This window comes from Capricornis sumatraensis, chromosome 5, assembly GCF_032405125.1.
Source record: "Capricornis sumatraensis isolate serow.1 chromosome 5, serow.2, whole genome shotgun sequence".
Taxonomy (NCBI): domain Eukaryota; kingdom Metazoa; phylum Chordata; class Mammalia; order Artiodactyla; family Bovidae; genus Capricornis; species Capricornis sumatraensis.
Window position 1 is genome coordinate 4,863,215 of NC_091073.1, and position 23,222 is coordinate 4,886,436.

The 23,222-nt window shown below is 36.7% G+C and overlaps 1 pseudogene; it reads left to right on the plus strand.

Moving 5' to 3' along the window:
* Positions 1 to 836: 836 nt before the first annotated feature.
* On the plus strand, positions 837 to 22,672 carry LOC138080176 (frizzled-3-like; annotated as a pseudogene).
* The last annotated feature ends 550 nt before the right edge of the window (positions 22,673 to 23,222 follow it).

Below are 23,222 nucleotides of genomic sequence, written 5' to 3' on the forward strand. Positions count from 1 at the left end.
GAGTCGAACACGACTGAGCAACTGAACTGAACTGATATATTCTTTTCCACTGGTCAGGTACTCTTGTCCTCTGTTAGCTGGTGTTCTGCATTCACTTCTGTCTCTGAAGGTGTATTCCTGATGTATTCTTGGAGAGAGATGTACTCCACATCCACCGACTCCTCTGCCATCTTGTTCTAGGGAAGATTTTTACCTCTTATTTTTAAGAAAGTTGCATTTGAGTCTAGGGTAAATTAAGGACTACCTTGTAATTAAATGTTTAAAAAAAAATAACTTTTAGCTACTATTCTACTGGAGCTTTTTATTTTTGTATGTTTATTTTATATATATACTTATAGTTTGAAATTTTACTGTAAACTGTGTGTCCTAAAGAAATAGTATTAATTACACTATTTATTAATGGCTATGCCTGTTTTAATAAAGAGTAATATTTTTGAAGCCAAAACAAAATTAAGTATGTATTTTTCATTTTTTTGCCAACTGTGCAGTATCTCATTGTATGACCCACAAGCAAGATATTTGCATTATTTCTTCGACATATGGTAATGTTCTCCAAGGACATAAGCATAAATAAGCCACAACTGCTAAATGTGGAAATCCAAATCATTGGGTTCCCAATAAGTAAATGATTCTTGTCTTGTGTTTTTAGGTTCCCAGATTGTGATGAGCCATATTCTGGGCTAGTGGACCTGAATTTATCTGGTGATCCTACTGAAGGAGCCTCAGTGGCAGTGCAGAGGGACTATGGCTGTTGGTGTCCCTGAGAGTTGAAAATTGATCCTGATCTTGGCTATTCATTTTTGCACATGTATGATTGTTCACCTCCTTGTTCAAATATGTACTTTAGGAGAGAAGAGCTTTCATTTGCTCGGTATTTCATAGGACTGATTTCAGTCATTTGCCTCTCTGCCACGTTGTTTACTTTGTTAACTTTTTTGATTGATGTGATAAGATTCTGTTTTCTTGAAAGACCCATTATATTTTATGCCATCTGCTACATGATGGTGTCATTAATTTTCTTTATTGTGTTTTTGCTTGAGGACCGAGTCGCCTGCAATACATCCAGCCCTGCACAATATAAGGTTTCCATAGTGACTCAAGGATCTCATAACAAAGCCTGTATCATGCTTTTTATGATACTGTATTTTTTTTTTTACTATGGCTGGCAGCGTTTGGTGGGTGATTCTTACCATGACGTGGTTCTTGGCAGTCGTGCCAAAGTGGGGTAGTGAAGCTATTGAGCAGAAAGCCTTGCTGTTTCATGCCAGTGCGTGGGGCATCCCTGGAACGCTGACCATCATCCTTTTAGCGATGAATAAAATTGAAGGTAACAATATCAGTGGTGTGTGTTTTGTTGGCCTCTACGATGTTGATCCCTTGAGGTATTGTTCTTGCACCCCTCTGCCTGTATGTGGTAGGTGGGCTTTCACTCCTTTTAGCCAGCATTATATCCCTAAACAGGGTGTGAGTTGAGATTCCATTAGAAAAGTAGAACCAGGATAAACTGGTGAAGTTTATGATCCAGATTGGTGTTTTCAGCACTGTATCTCATACCACTCTTGGTTGTAATTAGATGCTACTTTTATGAGCAAGCTTACCGTGGCATCTGGGAAACAATGTGGATATAAGAACGCTTCAAAGAATATCACATTCCATGTCCATATCAGGTAAAGGAAACCTTGTTCTAAATTTCAAAAATATTTAACAGTAAGCTAAGAGCTAATCTTAGCTGTTTTTTTTTTTTAACTCTTCATGAAAAACATGAACATTAAAATTTTGAAGTGAAGTTAATGAACAAATTTATTGTAGTAAGAATGTCATACACACATTTCTGTTAACATCTTCCTTTTAAAAGATCACTTTCGTGAGTCCAAGCCATGGCTTTTAAGCATGTTACTTCTGTTATCACAAAATAGTTACTACACACATTTCTGTTAACATCTTCCTTTTAAAAGATCACTTTCGTGAGTCCAAGCCATGGCTTTTAAGCATGTTACTTCTGTTATCACAAAATAGTTACTACACACATTTCTGTTAACATCTTCCTTTTAAAAGATCACTTTCGTGAGTCCAAGCCTTGGCTTTTAAGCATGTTACTTTTGTTATCACAAAATAGTTGCTTGTTGATTACTTAGAAGTCTGCAGGTTTGAGGGGAAGATATTGATTAAAAGACTGTGGAAATTTTACTGATACTTAGAACGGGAGTTTTAGTAGTTTTGAAAAAAAAATTAGAATGCATTTGTACAAACAGTTTCATCTTTTAGTTGCTCTTAGTTTTTCTTTTTTGTATACTGAATATTTGTGATTTACCTTTTAACTTAAAGAGATCAGATAATCATAGAATTTTAGATCTAGAGGGGACCTTAGAGATGGTTTATTCAAATTCCCTCTATAATTTAGAGTTCTTAAACATCTGTCTCATTTGAGGCTTAGAAATGTTAAGTGACTTGCTCACTTTATTAAAGTACTTATGCATTATAGATAACTTCCATTTACTTGTCTCTTTCCGCTAATAGACAGTTAACTCTTTAAACGCAAGAACATCTTTTTCATATTTTTTCAAAGCATGTTTTATAGATTAGTAGATGATGGCATTGAGAATGGGAATGTGTATATCGAGAAGAAAAGACATTTTTAAGAAATGTTCCAGTTTTACTGGAAACACGGAATGTGTGATTAGTACATAGTCAATTCTTGTAAATACTTGATGACTGAAAATGCCATTTCCTTTTTTATTTTGTGGTATAAATAATTCTACACAAAATTACATTTTAATTATAATATTACATTATATATATAATATTATAAATATTAGCTACTGGCTTTTAAAAAAACAGCCTATAATTGAGAGACCAGAAAAAATGAATAATTGAAATTTTATTACATTTCTTGATAGAATTGCTTATGAAAAACTCTTAATAAGTTTTCAGGCCTGAAGCTCAGTAAGCAAATTTTGCCTCTAATGAGAAAGAGATGATTGAATTACATCATGTGTTTCTCCGTGTAAGGTTTCTAAGATTCCAAATATATATTATCTTAGGAAAAGGCAATGGCACCCCAATCCAGTACTCTCATGGACGGAGGAGCCTGGTAGGGTGCAGTCCATGGGGTCGCTGAGAGTCGGACACGACTGAGTGACTTCACTTTCACTTTTCACTTTCATGCATTGGAGAAGGAAATGGCAACCCACTCCAGTGTTCTTGCCTGGAGAATCCCAGGGACTGGGAAGCCTGGTGGTCTGCCGTCTATGGGGTCGCACAGAGTCAGACACAACTGAAGAGACTTAGCAGCAGCAGGACTATAAAAGAATGTTTGGCTCTGAAATAATGATCTGAAAAATACCAGACCTCAAACATGTAAATTAGTAAAATAGAGTAGTTGGGACAGCACTATTTTAAAGACATTCCTAAGAATCTTATAGCATCTTTAGAACCAATTTGAGCTATACAAAAATCTGTGTGTGTATTCATTTCTTTACAGTCATAGGTTCTATAAGTGTTTTTTATTTCCAACTCACAGAAATAATGTTGGATTTCCAACATCCTAAAAAGAATAGAAAATGGTATAAAACTAATAATATGGTATAAAGTCTGGGTCAGGAATCCTGGCTTCATATCTAACTCTTATTATTTACTAGTTTTATAGCTTTAGATCAGCTTCACCTCTCTCCACTTCAATTCCTCATCTGTGGAATGAGTAATGGAATCTCATAGTAATAAAAGAAAAATCGTGTTAGATAGAAATAGTAGTAGCATCTGTGTCCTAGGACTGTTTTTAGGCATCTACATGCAGTTAGAAGTGTGCCTTCTGTATAATAAGTGCTCGAATGTTAGTTCTGTTACTCATTTTTTCATTTATTGTTGCTGTTGTTACTGTTATTTACATACATACATACATAAACATTTTTAAAAACCATTCAGTACCAAACTTTAGCAAATGCCATATTTAACTTATTGAGAATATACATGACAGTATGTGTACCATTAACTTGTTCATTTTAACTGCAGTTCAATTCAGTTCAGTCCCTCAGTCGTATCCGACTCTTTGCCACCCCATGAATTGCAGCACGCCAGGCCTCCTTGTCCATCACCAACCCCCGGAGTTCACTCAAACTCAACGTCCATCCAGTCGGTGATGCCATCCAGCCATCTCATCCTCTGTCGTCCCCTTTTCCTGCTGCCCCCAATCCCTCCCAGCATCAGAGTCTTTTCCAGTGAGTCAACTCTTCGCATGAGGTGGCCAAAGTACTGGAGTTTCAGCTTTAGCATCAGTCCTTCCCAAGAACACCCAGGGCTGATCTCCTTTAGAATGGACTGTTTGGATCTCTTTGCAGTCCATGGGACTCTCAAGGGTCTTCTCCAACACCACAGTTCAAAAGCATCAATTCTTTGGCGCTCAACTTTCTTCACAGTCCAGCTCTGACATCTGTACATGACCACTGGATAAACCATAGCCGACTAGATGGACCTTTGTTGGCAAAGTAATGTCTCTGCTTTTGAATATGCTATCCAGGTTGGTCATAACTGTCCTTCCAAGGAGTAAGCGTCTTTTAATTTCATGGCTGTGGTCACCATCTGCAGTGACTTTGGAGCCCAAAAATATAAAGTCTGACATTGTTTCCACTGTTTCCCCATCTATTTCCCATGAAGTGATGGGACTAGATGCCATGATCTTCGTTTTCTGAATGTTGAGCTTTAAGCCAACTTTTTCACTCTCCTCTTTCACTTTCATCAGGAGGCTTTTTAGTTCCTCTTCACTTTCTGCCATAAGGCTGGTGTCATCTGCATATCTGAGGTTATTGATATTTTTCCCCAACAATCTTGATTCCAGCTTGTGCTTCTTCCAGCCCAGTGTTTCTCGTGATGTACTCTGCATATAAGTTAAATAAGCAGGGTGACAATATACAGCCTTGACGTATATTTTTTTCTTTTTCCTGTTTGGAACCAGTCTATTGTTCCATGTCCAGTTCTAACTGTTGCTTCCTGACCTGCATACAGATTTCTCAAGAGGCAGGTCAGGTGATTTGGTATTCCCATCTCTTAAGAATTTTCCAGAGTTTGTTACAATCCACACAAAGGCTTTGGCATAGTCAATAAAGCAGAAATAGATGTGTGTGTTTTTTTTTTTTTTTCTGGAACTCTCTTGCTTTTTTGATGATCCAACGGATGTTGGCAATTTAATCTCTGGTTCCTCTACCTTTTCTAAATCCAGCTTTAGGATCTGGGAGTTCTCAGTTCGTGTATTGTTGAAGTCTGACTTGGAGAATTTTGTGCATTACTTTACTAGCATGTGAGATGAGTGCAATTGTGCGGTAGTCTGAGCATTCTTTGGCATTGCCTTTCTTTGGAATTGGAATGAAAACTGACCTTTTCCAGTCCTGTGGCCACTGCTGAGTTTTCCAAATTTGCTGACATACTGAGTGCAGCACTTTCACAGCATCATCTCTTAGGATTTGAAATAGCTTTACTGGAATTCCATCACCTCCACTAGTTTTGTTCATAGTGATGCTTCCCGAGGCTCACTTAACTTCACATTTCAGGGTGTCTGGCTCTAGGAGAGTGATCATACCGTTGTGATTATCTGGGTAGTGGCACTCTTTGTACAGTTCTTCTGTGTATTCTTGCCACCTCTTCTTAATATCCTCTGCTTCTATTAGGTCCATACCATGTCTGTCCTTTATTGAGCCCATCTTTGCATGAAATATTCCCTTGGTAGCTCTGATTTTCTTGAAGAGATCTCTAGTCTTTTCTGTTCTGTTGTTTTCCTCTATTTCTTTGCACTGACCACTGAGGAAGGCCTTTTTATCTCTCCTTGCTATTCTTTGGAAATCTCCATTCAAATGGGTATATCTTTCCTTTTCTCCTTTGTTTTTCACTTCTTTTCACAGCTGTTTGTAAGGCCTCCTCAGACAACCATTTTGCCTTTTTGCATTTCTTTTTCTTGGGGATCGTCTCGATCCCTGTCTCCTGTACAGTGTCGTGAACCTCCATTGATAGTCCCTCAGGCGCTCTCTATCAGATCTAATCACTTGAATCTATTCATCACTTTCACTGTCGTAAGGGATTTGATTTAGGTCATACCTGAATGGTCTAGTGGTTTTCCCTACTTTCTTCAATTTAATTCTGAATTAGGCAATAAGGAATTCACGATCTGAGCCACAGTCAGCTCCCAGCCTTGTTTTTGCTGACTGTATAGAGCTTCTTCATCTTTGGCTGCAAAGACTATAATCAGTCTGATTTCAGCATTAACCATCTGGTAATATCTATGTGTAGAGTCTTCTGTTGTGTCCTTGGACGAGGGTGTTTGCTATGACTAGTGTATTCATTCACTTGGAAAACTCTATTAGCCTTTGCCCTGCTTCATTCTGTACTCCAAGGCCAAATTTGCCTGTTACTCCAGGTGTTTCTTGACTTCCTACTTGTGCATCCCAGTCCTCTATAATGGAAAGGGTATCTTTTGGGGGTGTGAGTTCTAGACGGTCTTGTACGAACTAGAACCATTCAACTTCAGCTTCTTCAGCATTACTGGTCAAGGCGTAGACTTGAATTACTGTGATATTGAGTTGTTTGCCTTGGAAATGTATAGATCATTCTTTTTTGAGATTGCATCCAGGTACTGTATTTTGGACTCTTGTTTTGCAGACACCACAGTTTTTACAAATTGAAGGTTCGTGGAAACCCTTTGTTGAGCAAATATGTTGGTGCCTTTTTTTCCAACAGCATTCGCTCACTTCATATCCCTGTGTCACATTTTGGTAACACTTGTATAATAGGCATATCTCTGAGATAGTGAAGGTTTGATTCCAGACCACTACAATAAAGCAAATATCACAATAAAGCAAGTCACACACGTTTTGGGGATGGGTTTACATATAAAAGGCTCTCCATGTGCTTCCCTATTCAGTTAGACACAACGATATTGAAATCAGGCCAACTAACCTTACAGTGGCCGCTAAGGGTTCAAGTGAAAGGAGTTGCATACCTCTCACTTTAAATCAAAAGCTAAACATGATTAAGCTTAGTGAGAAAGTCATGTTGAAAGTTGAAACAGGCCAAAAGTTAGGCCTTTTGAGCCCAACAGCCAAGTTGTGAATCCAAAGGGAAGGTTTTTAAAGTAAATTGAAAATGATACTCTAGTGAATTCATGAATGATAAGGAAACAAAACAGCCTTATTGCTGATATGGAGAAAGTTTTGGAATCTGCATAGTTCAGCCAGCGATGGTATTCCCTTAAGCCCAAGCCTAATCTAAGACAAGGCCCTAACTCTAATTCTGTGAAGGCTCTGAGAGAGGTGAGGAAGCTGCAGAAGAAAGGTTTGAAGCTAGCAGGGGTCGATTTCGTGAAGTTTAAGGAAAGACATTATCTCTGTAGCATCAGAGTTCATGCAGAGCAGCAAGTACTGAGGTAGAAGCTGCACCAAATTATCCAGAAGATCTAGCTAAGATCATTCATGAAGGTGGCTGTTCTAAACAACAGATTTTCAGTGTAGACAGAACAGTCTTCTATTGGAAGAAGATGCCACCAGGACTTTCATAGCTAGAGAGGAGAGGTCAGTGCCTGGCTTGAGAGCTTCACAGGGCAGGATGACTCTCTTGTTAGGGGCTAATGCAGCTGGTCTGGTGGCTCAGTGGTAAAGAATCTACCTGTCAATGCAGGAGATGTGGGTTTGGTCCCTGAGTCAGGAAAATCCCCTGTAGAAGGAAATGGCAACCCACTGCAGTATTCTTGCCTGGGAAATTCCATGGACAGAGGAGCCTGGTGGGCTACAGTCCATGGTGTTTCAAAAGAGTAGGATATGATGTGTCAGCTGAATAGTAACAAAATGCTCATTTGCCATTCTGAATTATGCTAAATCTCTTCCTGTGCTCTGTAAATGCAACAGCAAAGCATGGGTGATAGCACATCTGTTTACAACATGGTTTGCTAAATATTTGAAGCCCACTGTTGAGATCTACTGCTTAGAAAAAAAGAGAGTCCTTTTAACATATTACTGCTTATTGACAATGCGTTTGGTCACCCAAGCACTCTGATGGAGATGTACAAGATTAATGTTGTTTAATGCCTACCTTCTCAACATCCATTCTACAGCCCACTGATCAAGGAGTAATTTGAACTTTCAAGGCTTTATTATTTAAGAAATATATTTTGGGGGTGGCATACCTCACAGCTTGCAGGGTCTTAGTTTCCTGACCAGGAATTGAATCTGGGCCACCACAGTCAAAGTGCCAAATTCTAACCACTGGACTGCTAGGGAAGTCCCATAAGAAATACATTTTTAGGCTATAACTACCATGGTGATTCCTCTGATGGATTTGGGTGGTTAAATGAAAACCTGGGTAGGATTCACCATTCTAGATGCCATTGAGAACATTCATGATTCAAGGGAAGAGGTCAAAATATAACTATTAGCAGGATTTTGAAAGAAGTTGATTCCAACCCTCATGGTGCCTTGTGGGGCTTTAAGACTTTGGTGGAGGAAATAACACCCAGTGTGGTAGAAAAATAGTCCATTTAGAGAACTAGAATTAGAAGTGGAACCTGAAGATGTGACTAAGTTGCTTCAATCTCATGATAAAACTTTAATGGATGAGGAGTTGCTTCTCATGGGTAAGCATTAAGAAAATGATTTCTTGACACAGAATCTACTCCCAGTGAAGATGCTGTGAGGATTGATGAAATGACAACAGAGGATTTAGAATATTACATAAACTTAGTTGATAAAGCAGAAGCAGGGTTTGAGAGGACTGACTTCAGTTTTGAAAGACATTCTACTTTGGGTAAAATGTTACCAAACAGTAATTCATGCTACAGAGAAATTTTTCGTGAAAGGAAGAGTCAATGGATGCATCAAACTTCATTATCTTCTTCTTTTAAGAAATTGCCACAGTCATCCTATCCTACAGAAACCACCCCAATCAGTTAGCAGCCTTCAACATTGAGGCAAGACCCTCCACAACAAAAAGAGTATGACTCACTTGAAGCCTCAAATGATGGTTAACACTTTTTAGCAATAAGATATTTTTTAATTTAGATATGAGCATTGTTATTTAGACTGTATGAGTAGATACTACATTCTACATTATAATATAAATGTAAGTTTTCTATGTACTGGGAAACAAAATAATCCCCATGATTCACATTATTGTGGTATTTGTTTATTGTGGTATGGAACCAGACTACAATATCTTTGAGAATGCCTATATAGAAGATTCGAACAACACAACTAATAAAGTTGGTCTAATACATATAGAAAATTTTGTACCTAACAAATAGAGAGTAAGCATTATTTCTGAGCACAGGAGTACTTTAAAAAATGGACTATGTCCTAAATCACGAAAGAAGTTTCCAAACTATAAGGTAACCAGAATCAAATAGACTACATTCTGTGACTATAATAATTTAACTTGAAATCAACAATAAAAATAAATCTTTAAAAAAACTCACCTGAATAGAAACTAAAAAATGTACTTATAAATAATTCATAGGTTAAAGAGGAAGCTTGAAAACAGCCAGCAAAGCAGACATGAAAGGAGAATCATATTAAATAAAAGAACAGAAACTAATAAAATGGAAATGATTAACACTTTCCTAATTGTATATTGTAACCAATGATAGGATGAGCAAAAGTTTATTTTCTATATTAGTAATCTTTTTCTTTAGACAATGTCTAATATGAGCTAGCAATAAAATTATAGAACTCAGGCTATAGATAGTCATTGTCAAATTTTCAGCAGTATATCTTTTCCATATAATGAGAAAATTTTTGGACTGTGTAAGTGCAAACATCAGACTTTTATAATTATTTTACTATTTATTTAGAAGATTTTACAGTGGTCTTTAAGAGAAATTTCTATTTATGTATTTAAGATATGCTTCTTTCCCTTCTTGTAGGTTAGTCAAATGAGTCATCCAGATCTGATTCTCTTTCTGATGAAATACCTGATGGCTCTCATAGTTGATATTCCTTCCATTTTTGGGGTTGGAAGCAAAAAGACTTGCTTTGAATGGGCCAGTTTTTTTTTTTTTTTTTTTTCATGGTCGTAGGAAAAAAGAGTAAGTTGAAGTAAATTATCATGGTGTTCACAGGCTTCACATTTACATAATTTTGTGTGTGTGTGTTTCCTATGTTGAAACAATTTGGACATGGAGGAAACATTCCAACAAGATTATAACCTCAGCTGCCACCAGGTATGATTAAATCTTAAACCTGAAAATGTACTCAGAAAAGATAGCCAAGTAGAACCAGGCTTAAGGCCTGTTCCTTACTAATTCAGAATATTTGAGGGAAAGCCAATCTTTAAAAAAAAAAAACAAAACAACCCAAATTAGAATCTTCTTAAAATTAAAATCAAATGAATGCATATATATATATATATATATATATATATATATTCTTATTTAATCTTTTTGACATTTCTCTGATAACTAGTATTATCATCTCTGTGTTAAAGATATGAAAACTGATGCACAGAGAGGCTCAGTGCCCTGGCTAAAGTCACATAGCATTAGACTTCCATTTCCAATTGTCCATTGTTCATCCAGGTTACACCATAAATTATTTAAAGAGATAACATGTTATTTTATTCTAAGTCATACACATTAAAGCCAAAATAGTAAAATGATACTAGCAGATAAAAGGAAATATGTTAAGGATGTTATTTTTATTCATAGTTGGCCAAATTGCATGTTAGATAGTCATGGTAAAATAGAAGATTTGGCCATATTTGAGGAATCTTTCATTTTTTGACCACTTAATTAATAGAACAAAATAAGATCCTGCAGTATTCACAAAGGAACAGATGACTTCAAACTTTTTACTAAGTATAAAGCTAATATTTATATAATATTTGAATTGTCACAAATTCTAAGTTAGTGGGATCCATGTTCTTATGATTTTATTTAACCCAGGTTACATGGAAAATAAATTTTGGGAAAATTAATTTCTATAAAAGTCTTAAGATTATATGTAAAATGTTATTGTGTTTTGTATGGGTTAATGTACTTTTAAAATAGATCTTAAATTACCACATTATCAGAATCTTGTGTTTTCTCAATTATCACTGATTAGCAGCTTCTGTTACACAGATTAGATTGAAATCTATAAAAAATCACAATTTTAAAATATACATTCCTTATTACCATATCTGAGACTACTGCTAGTGATATCAGACAATGCATTTCTCCTTTAAATGCAGTTTCATTGGGCAGAGAAGAAAAGAAGGGGAAAGGTTAATTCAACAATGACAAAAATGTCTTTTCTGGGAATTCATCCTTTGAGAAAGACGTTAATGAGTGGTTACTATGTGCCATCAACTACTTGGTGATGCCACAGATTCAATAGCAAACAAAATAAACCAAGTCCTTGATTTCTGTGGAACAGCCTTACTTGGGATATGTATCTGTGTATTCTTTGAAATTTTTAAATGTATTTTAATCATTATATACAATGATTAAAAACAAATGAATGCTTATATATATATATATTCTTATTTAATATTTTTGACATTTCTGTGATGACTAGTATTATCATCTCTGTGTTAAAGATATGAAAACTGATACAGAGAGAGGCTCTGTGCATACATCATTTTAATCATGTATTTTAATCACAGTAAAACATAATTCTAAGGAGAGGGTTTGAATTAGCATTCCTGGTCACCTCTGGGCCACACACAAGCCACTCAGTCACACAGCAATTCTGTTGTGTTAGAAACTCCAGATGGGGCTAAACTAAACCAACTGGGGACTCATCCCAGTTATTTTGGGGATCCTGACTGGGCCAGAATCCTTTTGAAACTGGTTAGACCTCCTCCAAACCCTTCCATTTGGTTTTCTGGAACCATGGACCACCCACTTCCCTGACTCAACAAACTCATTATGACCCTCCTAGCTGGGACTGTGCTCTGGGCTAGAGAGTCATTCCTCCAGAGTGTGAGCAGCCTCAGTCATTTCTAGCATTTGTCTGGTTGAGCCTTTGAGAAATGACTAGAAAGTAACCATAATAATGGTTTCCAATCAATTGAGCCCACTTAATACTCAAAGCACTGTTCTAATCACTAAATCATTTAATCCTCTAGACAACCTTGTGAGGAAGATTGTCGTTTTACAGATCAGAACATAAAACCAAGGTTCAATAGCTAGTGAGTGGTAGAACTGAGATTCAAACCCAAGCAGTTTGATTCTAGCCTTTAGTCTTTACTGTTAACCCCTCTGTTATACTGTGCTGTCAAAAGACTGGCTTCTAAAATTATGACAGTCAAATTAGTGTTCTTTCTCTCAGTGAAGCCACATTTAAGATTGTGTATGCTAATAATTCTGACACTGGTTGAAATACTTTTAGAAATCTTGTTTTGGAATTATCTGGGTCATACCACTTAATTTTTTTGGCCCCCCGTTTTCTTATTTGTGAAATGAGGAGACAGACCTTCACCATTTGAAAGTAGATCAGATTTTTGGAATGACCAGAAGTCAGTTTGAACCAATTTTAAAAAATAAGTTTAGAAAATAAATTCATCAGTCCAGAGCAACTTTGGATGTATGTACATGTGCACAGGGCCATTGATGACAGAAGAATAAATGTTGTAATAACTATATTTGAGTTGTTCTTTCTTCTATCTAGTTTTTGATACTTTCAGGATATATGTAAACATGTTTTATCATTACTTTATGATTTGCTGGGAGCCAGCATGGGGAATACCACCCATGGCAAAGGTCATGAGGAAGGGGGCCTGGCAAAAGGCAAAGGCTGAGATCAGGCCTCAGCGGTACCCCTGGATTTGCCTGAGCAGCTACCCCCAAAACCAGAGTTTGCCTGCTTTATTGTACTGTGCTTTCCACTTTTCTGACATAACAGGGGGCTATCCTTGACCACCTTTCTCTGGAAAGAGTTAACTTAGAGCTCTAGTTAACAGTCTCCTGCGTATAAAAGGAGTGTTTCAGCTCAAACCCCTCTGATGTCTCTCTAACTTGCCTGACAGTTAGAGACTTTTACAACTTGTGATTGTTTACAGCCCCTCAACTGCGAGAGGCATGCAGCTTAAAACATCTTAAAAGATATAGAGCCTTTTCTAAAGAGCTAAGAATTATATTGATGATGGGTTTTCATTGTTGAGTCAATGACTGCTGCCCGGCCTCCATATTCTTTATCTTTTAGGCACCTGGAGGATATTAATCAATGTCATTGGGATATAGAAAAAGGAATATAGTAGTTTTGATGTTAGCAACACTAGACTTTTGAGTTAATGAATTTTCTCTTTGTTATAAATTACTTTGTTATAAATTGTTGTGTCCTTGCTATATAAGAATGTAGCTTTATTTAGTGCTTTCTGAAAGTGGCATCAGACTTTAGTAAGAACAACACTTTTAAGCAAATAAGTTTTTCTGGTTGACAGACCCTTATCAGAAAAGGGCCGTAAAATGCTAATAGGCCTCCTGGCCAGAAGATGATGTAAATCACCTAAGACTTGTGTAGACAGCTAGGTATGCAGAGAGAAAGCCTGGTCTCGATAGAGTCAGGGCTGCTGACGCTGCATAATTTTGTATTATCCATTGATCTCTATGTACAACCAAAAGTATAAAAAGCTTTCCTGGACAGTAAAGGATGGACCAGTCACTGCAAAGACTGGTTTCCCCTGTGTGGTCTTTTCTCCTTCTTTTCTTTTCTGGCTGAATTCCCATCTGGAGCATGGAGGCTCTCCATGTCTACTTACTTACCCTGGCTTCTAAGACCCACGTGAAAGGGAGCCCAAGGCGGGGCACCCTCTGCTATTCAAGGGGGTGCCAGTGGCCTCCGTAGGTGGTGCAATTTTCTTGTCTTGAGACTTCTATTAGCTTTCCACATAAACCAAGTTATTCAGCAACTTTTCTCCACTAATTTTGCTACTACACTATTCTTTCCTAATTTATCTTTATATTTCTAAATAAATAAGTTTTTCCTCGCCAGCTCCATCCTCGCTTCGAATTCCCTGGATCCACCGGGGCTGGACCCTGGCAATGATTAACTTTGAAACATTTAAACTTAAGTTTTATCCCCAACTGTTGTTTTGCTGTATGACTTTTGAAAAGTTCTTTAATCCCTTGTGACCTCACTTTCTTCATCTATAAAATGGGGATCACAATACTTACTCTTGATGGATATCTACCCCATAGAAGTGTCTGTTTGGGAGTTAATCTCTATAATAAAAACATTATTAAGAAAGATTAACAGAGACTATATGTAAAACACTTGGCATTATGCTGGTACTCAACAAATACTAGTCTTCTTTGAGTTCTTCTATCCCAGCACTAAAAATAACAATGGCAATAACAGCAGTGATTCTTTTCTAATTTGAAAACTTAGATTATATGTACTTTGTCAATTTATGATATAATCTTTACATGTCACAACTTTTTTAAAAATAATATTGTCTAATTTTAACTTTATGATTCTTATAGTCAGTTATTTACCCAAACTGATACACTGACCTTTGCACCTGTTTAATTGGCTCTTTAATTACCATTTTGTTCATCAACATCTGCTTTTAGTCTTTCCATAGCAGTTAAAAACTTTAGCTCTGGACATAATTCATCTCCTTAATTCTTTTTTTCCTAAGCCTTTATTATGTCTCGGACTTCATTGTATGTTTGCCTAAACTAATTTTTCATATGTTTTGTTCTAGTTAGGTCACGTTTATTCAAGCACTAGATAACAGCTTCTGTCGTAAAATCAACTTGTAACCTAAAAACAACTGCTCTTACAAATTAAAAAATGAGTCTATGCCATGATGAGACCTCCACTACTATCAACCATGCAAGAAAATAATATTTTTACTTTATAGTAGTACCTTTGAAATATTTCAGTGTCTTCAAGAATGATTAATTTCTTTAGCCAAAAGGGGCTTTTTAAAAATGACGAAATTAAAAAAAAATAAAAAAATAAAAATGACAAAATTGTATGCCTTCATTTTATGGATGAGGAAAATTAAGAAAAGGGGATAGTGACTTGTCTAAGATCACATATTTATTGATAGAGTTGGAACTAAAATCCTGAGTTCCTCATTCTAATATGAACCTCTTTCTATCATACCAGTTTAGGGGACAGATTGACACCGATTTTTGTTTTAGTCTGTCTTCTGTCAACAGTGTTACCTTATATCTGTCCTATAAAGACATTGTTTGAAGAGCTTTTTTTTTGAAGAATAATATCAGTCTGTCAAAATATTGTTTTTGGTCTCTAGGGTTGTTATCTTACACTTAGTATTTTGTTGTCTATGATAGTGAACGAGAGCCAACAGGTACTCCAGGAACCTGAGGGATACAAATAGTCCTATCATGAGGAAATCAAGAGGAACTTCCACTCAAGGGACAGGTACTCCAGGAACCTGAGGGATACAAATAGTCCTATGATAAGGAAATCAAGAGGAACTTCCACTCAAGGGACATCCACACATGCTTCTTCAATGCAGCTGGCCATAGTGGATGACCAGAGAAGCAAAGCAGGGAGTGTCCACAGCAAAGTGAGCAGCGACTACGGCAGCCTCCACAGGTCCTGTGATGGCAGGTGAGTTTTATCGGCAGCTTAGTTTATATCATGTGCTGGGTTAGAGTCATACGGCATCTGAAGGAAGAGCAGCCAATTCTGAAACAGAAGTTGATCATTATTAACCTTTCTGAACTTTGCTAGGTTCAGTTGTCCCAGATTATGGTTAGACTTAATGGCAGCCAGATGAGTTTAGACGTGATACAGCGAGCAATGTGGAGTCATTGCTCATCAGAGAGAAGGCAGAATAAAAGTGGTTTTTTAGTAAGATTAACTTAACAAACAATTATGGAATACCTACTGTGTCAGACATTGCGTGAGTCTCTAGGAATACAAAGCTGATTTAGGCATGATCTTTGTTCTTAATAAGCTCGAGAAAAATAGGGTAGTGATTATTTGTGGTGTAGTTAAAAGCATGGGGTCTAGAATAATAAACCTCAGTTTCCTTATCTGTAAAATGGAAATAGTAATAATATCTGTCCCTTAGCAATGTTATAAAAAATAAATGAGATAATATACCTAATTGCTCAGAATAGTGCAAATATAATGGTATAGTCCAGAGGTTGTCATTTTTTCTATAAAGAGAAACATAACTAATATAATAAATATTGTATTATAAATGAAATAACATAATAAATAACTTTAGGTTTTGTGGGTTGCATGGTCTTTGTTGCCACCATTCATTTCTGCTGTTAATACCATGCAAGCAGCCATAGACAGTATGCAGTCAAAATAGGAGTGGCTGTGTTCCAGTAAAACTGCTTACAAAAATAGGAAGGGGCCCGATTTGACCAGTAGGCCACAGTTGGCCAACCCCTGTTTTGTAGCATGGACAGGAGGTGATTAAATCTGGTGAGAAGGAGGTGGGAGAAAGCTTCACAGAGAATGTCTGAGAGTGGGCAGGATATGCTTTCTTGTTATATTTGATGGTAGAGACACTAGAATTAGAAACCTCTTAGGAGCTCTGCAGTAATTCAGTTAAGAGATGATGGAAGTTTAGCAAATGAAGCAACTGACAAACAACTAATCTCAAAGTTATATGAGCAACTTATGCAGCTCAATTCCAGAAAAATAAATGACCCAATCAAAAAGTGGGCCAAAGAACTAAATAGACATTTCTCTAAAGAAGACATACGGATGGCTAACAAACACATGAAAAGATGCTCAACATCACTTATAACCAGAGAAATGCAAATCAAAACCACAATGAGGTACCATTTCACACCAGTCAGAATGGCAGAGATCCAAAAGTCTACAAGCAATAAATGCTGGAGAGGGTGTGGAGAAAAGGGAATCCCCTTACACTGTTGGTGGGAATGCAAACTAGTACAGCCACTATGGAGAACAGTGTGGAGATTCCTTAAAAAATTGCAAATAGAACTGCCTTATGACCCAGCAATCCCACTGCTGGGCATACACACTGAGGAAACCAGAATTGAAAAGACACGTGTACCCCAATGTTCATTGCAGCACTGTTTATAATAGCCAGGACATGGAAACAACCTAGATGTCCATCAGCAGATGAATGGATAAGAAACAATGGACATCCACAATGGAGTATTACTCAGCCATTAAAAAGAATACATTTGAATCATTCTAATGAGGTGAATGAAACTGGAGCCTATTATACAGAGTGAAGAAGCCAGAAAGAAAAACACCAATACTGTATACTAACACATATATATGGAATTTAGAAAGATGGTAATGATAACCCTGTATGGAAGACAGCAAAAGAGACACATATTTAGAATGGACTTTTTGACTGTGGGAGAGGGAGAAGTGGGATGATTTGGGAGAATGACATTGAAACATGTATACTATCATGTAAGAAATGAATCACCAGTCTGTGTTCAATACAGGATACAGGATGCTTGAGGCTGGTGCACAGGGATGATCCAGAGAGATGATATGGGGTGGGAGGTGGGAGGGGGGTTCAGGATTGGGAACTCGTGTAAACCTGTGGTGGATTCATATCAATGTATGGCAAAACCAATACAGTATTGTAAAGCAAAATAAAGTAAAAATAAAATTTTAAAAATAAAAAAGAGATGATGGAAGTTTATGAAAGAACAGTGACAGTGCCAAGAGAGTAATAGCTGATCTGAAAGATATTTAAAAAGAAGAAATGAAATGATAGGAGTTGGTGATGGATTAAAACGGAGAGAAGGAATGTGCCGAAACAATTTTTTTTTTTTTTTAAGACTTCTAAGCTTGGGAACCTGAAAGAATGAAAATTATGATGACTGAAATTCTCTCTTCTGTGTTTCTGTGGCTGTCCTGTATCCTTCCAGGATCATTCCAGCCTTTCTTTCAGTCTTCCCTGTCCTTGTCATGTAGGATATGATTCCTAGATGTACTCTCTTTTTAGAATGTTTAGAATGTTTAGAATCTTTCCTTCTTGTTTGTCCTCTCAACTTGCTTTCTTTTGCCTTCTAATTTGGTCAGCTTCTCTAGGTTTTGAAAAGGAGCAGCCTTTGACATGTTTTCTATCTTGTATCCATTTCTTTTTATTTTCCTTGCAAGATTTTTGAAATATTTTGAATATTTCCTTTCTACCAATTCCATCCTTCATTGTATTTCTGGTCTTTTTCACCTTCTTACCCCACTTCTAACATAACCAACGACCTGTTTTTAAACTATCAAAGATCCTTTCCCTTTCCTGCTTTTTCCTTTCATTCAGCACTCCTAAGTTAAAAAACATTCTTCTAGGTGCTAGAAACACAGAGATGGAAGACAAAAGAGTAGTAGTATGATAAAATCATACATAATGTACTTTGGGATTCCAGAGAAGAAAGCCTTTTAAGTCACTGTGGAAAGTCTCGTTCACAAACAAGGTAGTACTTTAATTTGACTAGGGTACAGAGGAGGCAGTTGGAAATCTCAGACAAGGAAATAGCACATGCAGAGGCAAGGAGGACAAAAAGGCATTTAGGTATCAGGGCCACCATAGGAGATGAAACATGCTGAGGAGTTCGGGGTTTTTTCCTCTAGAGCAATGAGAAACTATTAAAAGACTTTGAGCATTGGGGTAATAAAATCAGACTTGTGTTTTAGGAAGATCACTTTGACAACAGCATAGGAGAGGAGGTTGTAAGTAAGGCCAGTTGGGAAATTTCTAGAGGAAAATTAGAGCTCTTAACTTAAAACACTCATATAGAGAGAGGAAACAAGAGAATCTTTCAAAATACCTGCCTCCACGAACTGCTAGCTCCATTTGGCGCTAGTGGTAAAGAACCCACCTGCCAATGCTGGAGATGTAAGAGACATGAGTTTGATCCCTCGATTGAGAAGATTCCCTGGAGGAGGAAATGGCAACCCATTCTTGCCTGGAGAATCCCATGTACAGAGGAGCCTGCCATGGGGTCACAAAGAATTGGACATGACTGACATGATGACATAGAATGGCTGCATGAACTGACTTTCAGCAGTATTTGCTATTTGACATTAGCCTCATCCTTTTCAATAAGGAATGAACAGTTATACTACAACTCTTATGCATGTGGCATTCTGTGTATTAAGAGATATACAGAAGAAAGCTAAAGTATAATTTCTACTTTCCAGGAGCATAGAACCTTACAGGAAAGGTAGGACATAACCAATTTAAAATAGTTCAAGTTAGCATATAATTAAAACTGTGAGTATTAGAGATGATCAGTGTTAGAGAACTTCAAATGATCAGATTGGCTCCTCTGAAAATATTTCAGAGGAGATAAGTAGGGTAAGCAGATGGTAGTATAAGTATTGAGTTCATATTGAGCAGAGAACTTCTGAAGGGAGAAGCTTCTGTAATCTAAATGAAATTAAAGTTTAGGTAAGAGAGCTTATAATCTTTAATATAAGGTAGTGGTAATTAAAAAGCTGTGAGATGGAATTCCTTGAAGCTTAATAAAACAGGATATACCAAGAACAATATAATCAGTCATCATCAGTTCAGTTGCTCAGTTGTGTCCAGCTCTTTGTGACCCCCATGGACTGCAGCACGCCAGGCCTCCCTGTCCATCACCAACTCCCGGAGTTTGCTCAAACTCATGTCTGTCGAGTCAGTGATACCATCCAACCATCTCATCCTCTGTCGTCCCCTTCTAGAAGAACAAGATACAGTAATGAAAACAATACAGTAAGAATAGCCTAGCATGTGATTCAGAGAAAATGCTTATAAACACATGAAGGTCTCTGTGAAAGTTTGGTGTCATGGAAACTAGGCGATAGTGTATGACCTCTTGTGATGACCTTTCTTATCTCTCTGCTTAATTAAAATCACACTCATCCTTAAGTCTTGCTTAATTCCCATACCATGGCAGCTAATTAATTGCTTTTTATACATTCTTTGAGTGTGACCTTTTAGTGCAGTTTGGCTTTTTTTTTTTTTTTTCCTCAGCTAAGTTTGCAGTTTCTGGAGAATGTGAACTTGCTGACAGATATCTGTATATCCCTTGACAGTATCTAGCCCTGTGTTGTTCTTTAGTTGCTAAGTCGTGTTTGACTCTTTGCGACCCAGTGGACTATAGCCTGCCAGGCTCCTGTCTATGGGATTTTCCAGGCAAGAATACTGGAGTGGGTTGCCATTTTCTTCTCCAGAGAATCTTCCCAACCTGGGGATCAAACCCATGTCTTCTGCATTGGCAGGCAGATTTTTTATCACAGAGCCACGAGGGAGGAAACAAATAAATCTGTCAAACAACTTTAGAAATAATTTGGGCATGCCATCTCATGGATATTTATTTCTGCATCAGTCAGTTTTCAAGTTTACACGTTAGCACTATATTTTGGCCATGGTTTTCTCATCATCTCATGTTATCTTGACTGTAAGATTACACATATGCACACATATCTGCTTCTCAGTACTCACTCTAGTCCAGATTCCTTGATGGATAATTACTGATCTCAGTCCTACATACAGTAAAATAGACTTAGGTAAATATAGTTAGATGAGAGGATATAGAAAAGGAAATGGATGAGTAGCTGAGTGAAATTTGAGAATGAGTGGTTAGTTTAGTAAGTGGGTGACATTTTACTATATAGTTGAGTCCTAATTATCCATGGCAGGTGGTTCATATACTAGAATTTTGTGGATAACCATATATTTCAGTTAAATAGACATAACTCAGTTTTTTCTATGAAAAAGGTATTCTTTGAGTCTTATTCACTAAATTAAACTCAGATTTAGGTTTCAGTTTTAGAAAATGTAATTCATATTTTTAATTACTTTGATATCATCATATTTTGCTTTTTTCATTTGCCATATTTACTTGAATTACATACTTATGAAGTCATCAAGAGGTGAAAGTTCTCCAAATTAGCTAGCTAGTTAGAAAAGTTTTCCGTTTAGGGCAATAATTATTATGTAAAATAATTATTAACTAGAATAACATGCTTATTCTAATTTCATTATTTTAATTTGAAACATTGTAATTATTTAATCAAAACTTACAAATCAAATTTAAAACCTTTATGTTCTGACTGTGAAGTCTTTTAATAAATAAAAATTAAATGCTCCTTTATCCATTAATTTGAGGAATTTAAAAAAATATTCTAAAGGTAGTTTTTCATTCTTAAATTTTCTTTTTTGCTTTATTCAAACAGAAGAAAGACATGCTTTCTTTTCTCATTTTAAAAGGACTTCGTTTTTAAACTTGGTGCTCTAATAAAAACATTGTTTGATAAGCACTGCTATATAAGACTAGATCACCTCAGTAGTATATGAATCGGTCTTTACAATCTTTAAATTTTACAAATGATTCATAATGAGTCATGAAATTTGTTATAATCATTAACTGAGGGAAATGGTAAATTGGTATTTTCTGACAGCCAGTAGGTCTTCAGCTGTTCATGACTAGTTCTTTTGATGACTTTTAAAAAGGAAAAACCTGCTACCTCCTTTTTATTTTTAGAAATACTACTAAAAATTTAATGTATTAATTATATTTGATTGTTTTCTTTGATTGTTGTTATTCTAAATTAAATACTTTTTACAAAACTGTGTTTAGTTATACAGGAGCTTTCCCGGTGGCTCAGTGGTTAACAATGCACCTGCAATGCAGGAGACACAGGAAACACAGGTTTAGTCCCTGGGTCAAGGAGATCCACTGGAGAAGGGCTTGGGAACACACTCCAGTACTCTTGCTTAGAGAATCCCATGGACAGAGCAGCCTGGAGGGCTACAGTCCATAGCATCACACAAAGAGTTGGACGTGACAGAGCGACTTAGCATGCACACACATATAGTGTATATGACTGTGAGTTTTCTTAGCTCTAATGGGGACTCAAGTGAGTCAGAATCGCAACAAAAGAAAATTTTAACATGTCCCACTGCTGCCTTTCAAGATAAATAGAATGATGGAGAGGACGGCCTGTGATGAGCAATGGAACCCAGTTGACACACTCAAAAGCTGCATCTTGGGGAAGGGATGAGGAGAGAATTTGCTTTACAGGTAGTTAATTGAGCTATTAACTGGGCTCTCTGGAAGGATGCTGTTCACACTTAGCATCATCATCGCTTGCCAACTCCCTCACTTTTTTAATGTTCTGTTAATTTCTCCTCTAATTTCATATGCTCCCTTTTCCAATCCCAGGGTTGTAGTGAGATTGGAGTTTGCTGCACCATGACTCACCATTCTTTTAGATTGCCTAGGACAAAGCCATATTTCTTCTGTTCTTATTCTTCCTCTCCTGGGACCTACCTCATAACCCAAAACTTATTTGAATGAGAAAAATATCCTTACTTAGCGTAGTTTTAGATCAGTTAGCTCTGCCTAACTTCACCGTCTGTCTGGTTGCAAGGCATCTCTTAATTCTGAGCCTAAATAGTAGATTTTTTTCTCCCTTTTGTTTGGCCATTTGTAAATCAGTGTTATTTTCATGAAAAATTTTAGTATTATTTTCTAATGTGTTCTGTTACCTCCTACATTAGGTACACTCCCTGCAGTTACAGAGTAATGGAAGAGAGACTACCTCATAGCAGCATGTCACGACTTACAGATCACTCCAGGCACAGTAGTTCCCATCAGCTCAATGAACAGTCACGACATAGCAGCATCAGAGATCTCAGTAATAATCCTATGACTCACATCACACATGGTACCTGCATGAATCGAGTTATTGAAGAAGTTGGAACCAGTGCTCAAATTGTGCTAAGGTGGAACATTTGTGCTGTTTAAAAAGATTTTATTCTTTGCCTTTGCATGACTGATTGCTATAACTCAGTTATGATGCTTTCAGTCAGGTGCAGATTGTGTCCATTTGCTTTTTATATTGCATCAAACTTGGAACTTCAAGGCATCCAAAATGCTAAGAATGATATGATCACATAAATAACTCTTATTTCTAGGTGATGAAGAAATAATTATTTGTCTGGTAAGCATTTTTATAAACACACTTGTTTTATATTTGGAAAAATCCTAAATGTATGGTGACTGCTTTATAGTGAACTTTCATATAATATCAACTAGTTGTGAGGTAACATTCTGGTAGTTAGTTCTGTTAATAAAACAAAATTTCAGAATTAAAATTTTCTATGCAAGGTTTATTTCTCAGATGAATAGTAGGACTTTGTAGTTTTCTTTCCACTAAGTGAAAAAGAACTGTTTTTAAACCGTAGGAGAATTTGATAAATCAGCAAGGGTATTTTAGCTAATAGAATATAAAATCAACTGAAGAATCTGATTAGTCTACTGAGACTCTTTTGAAATTCTGTCAAAATAGTCTTTA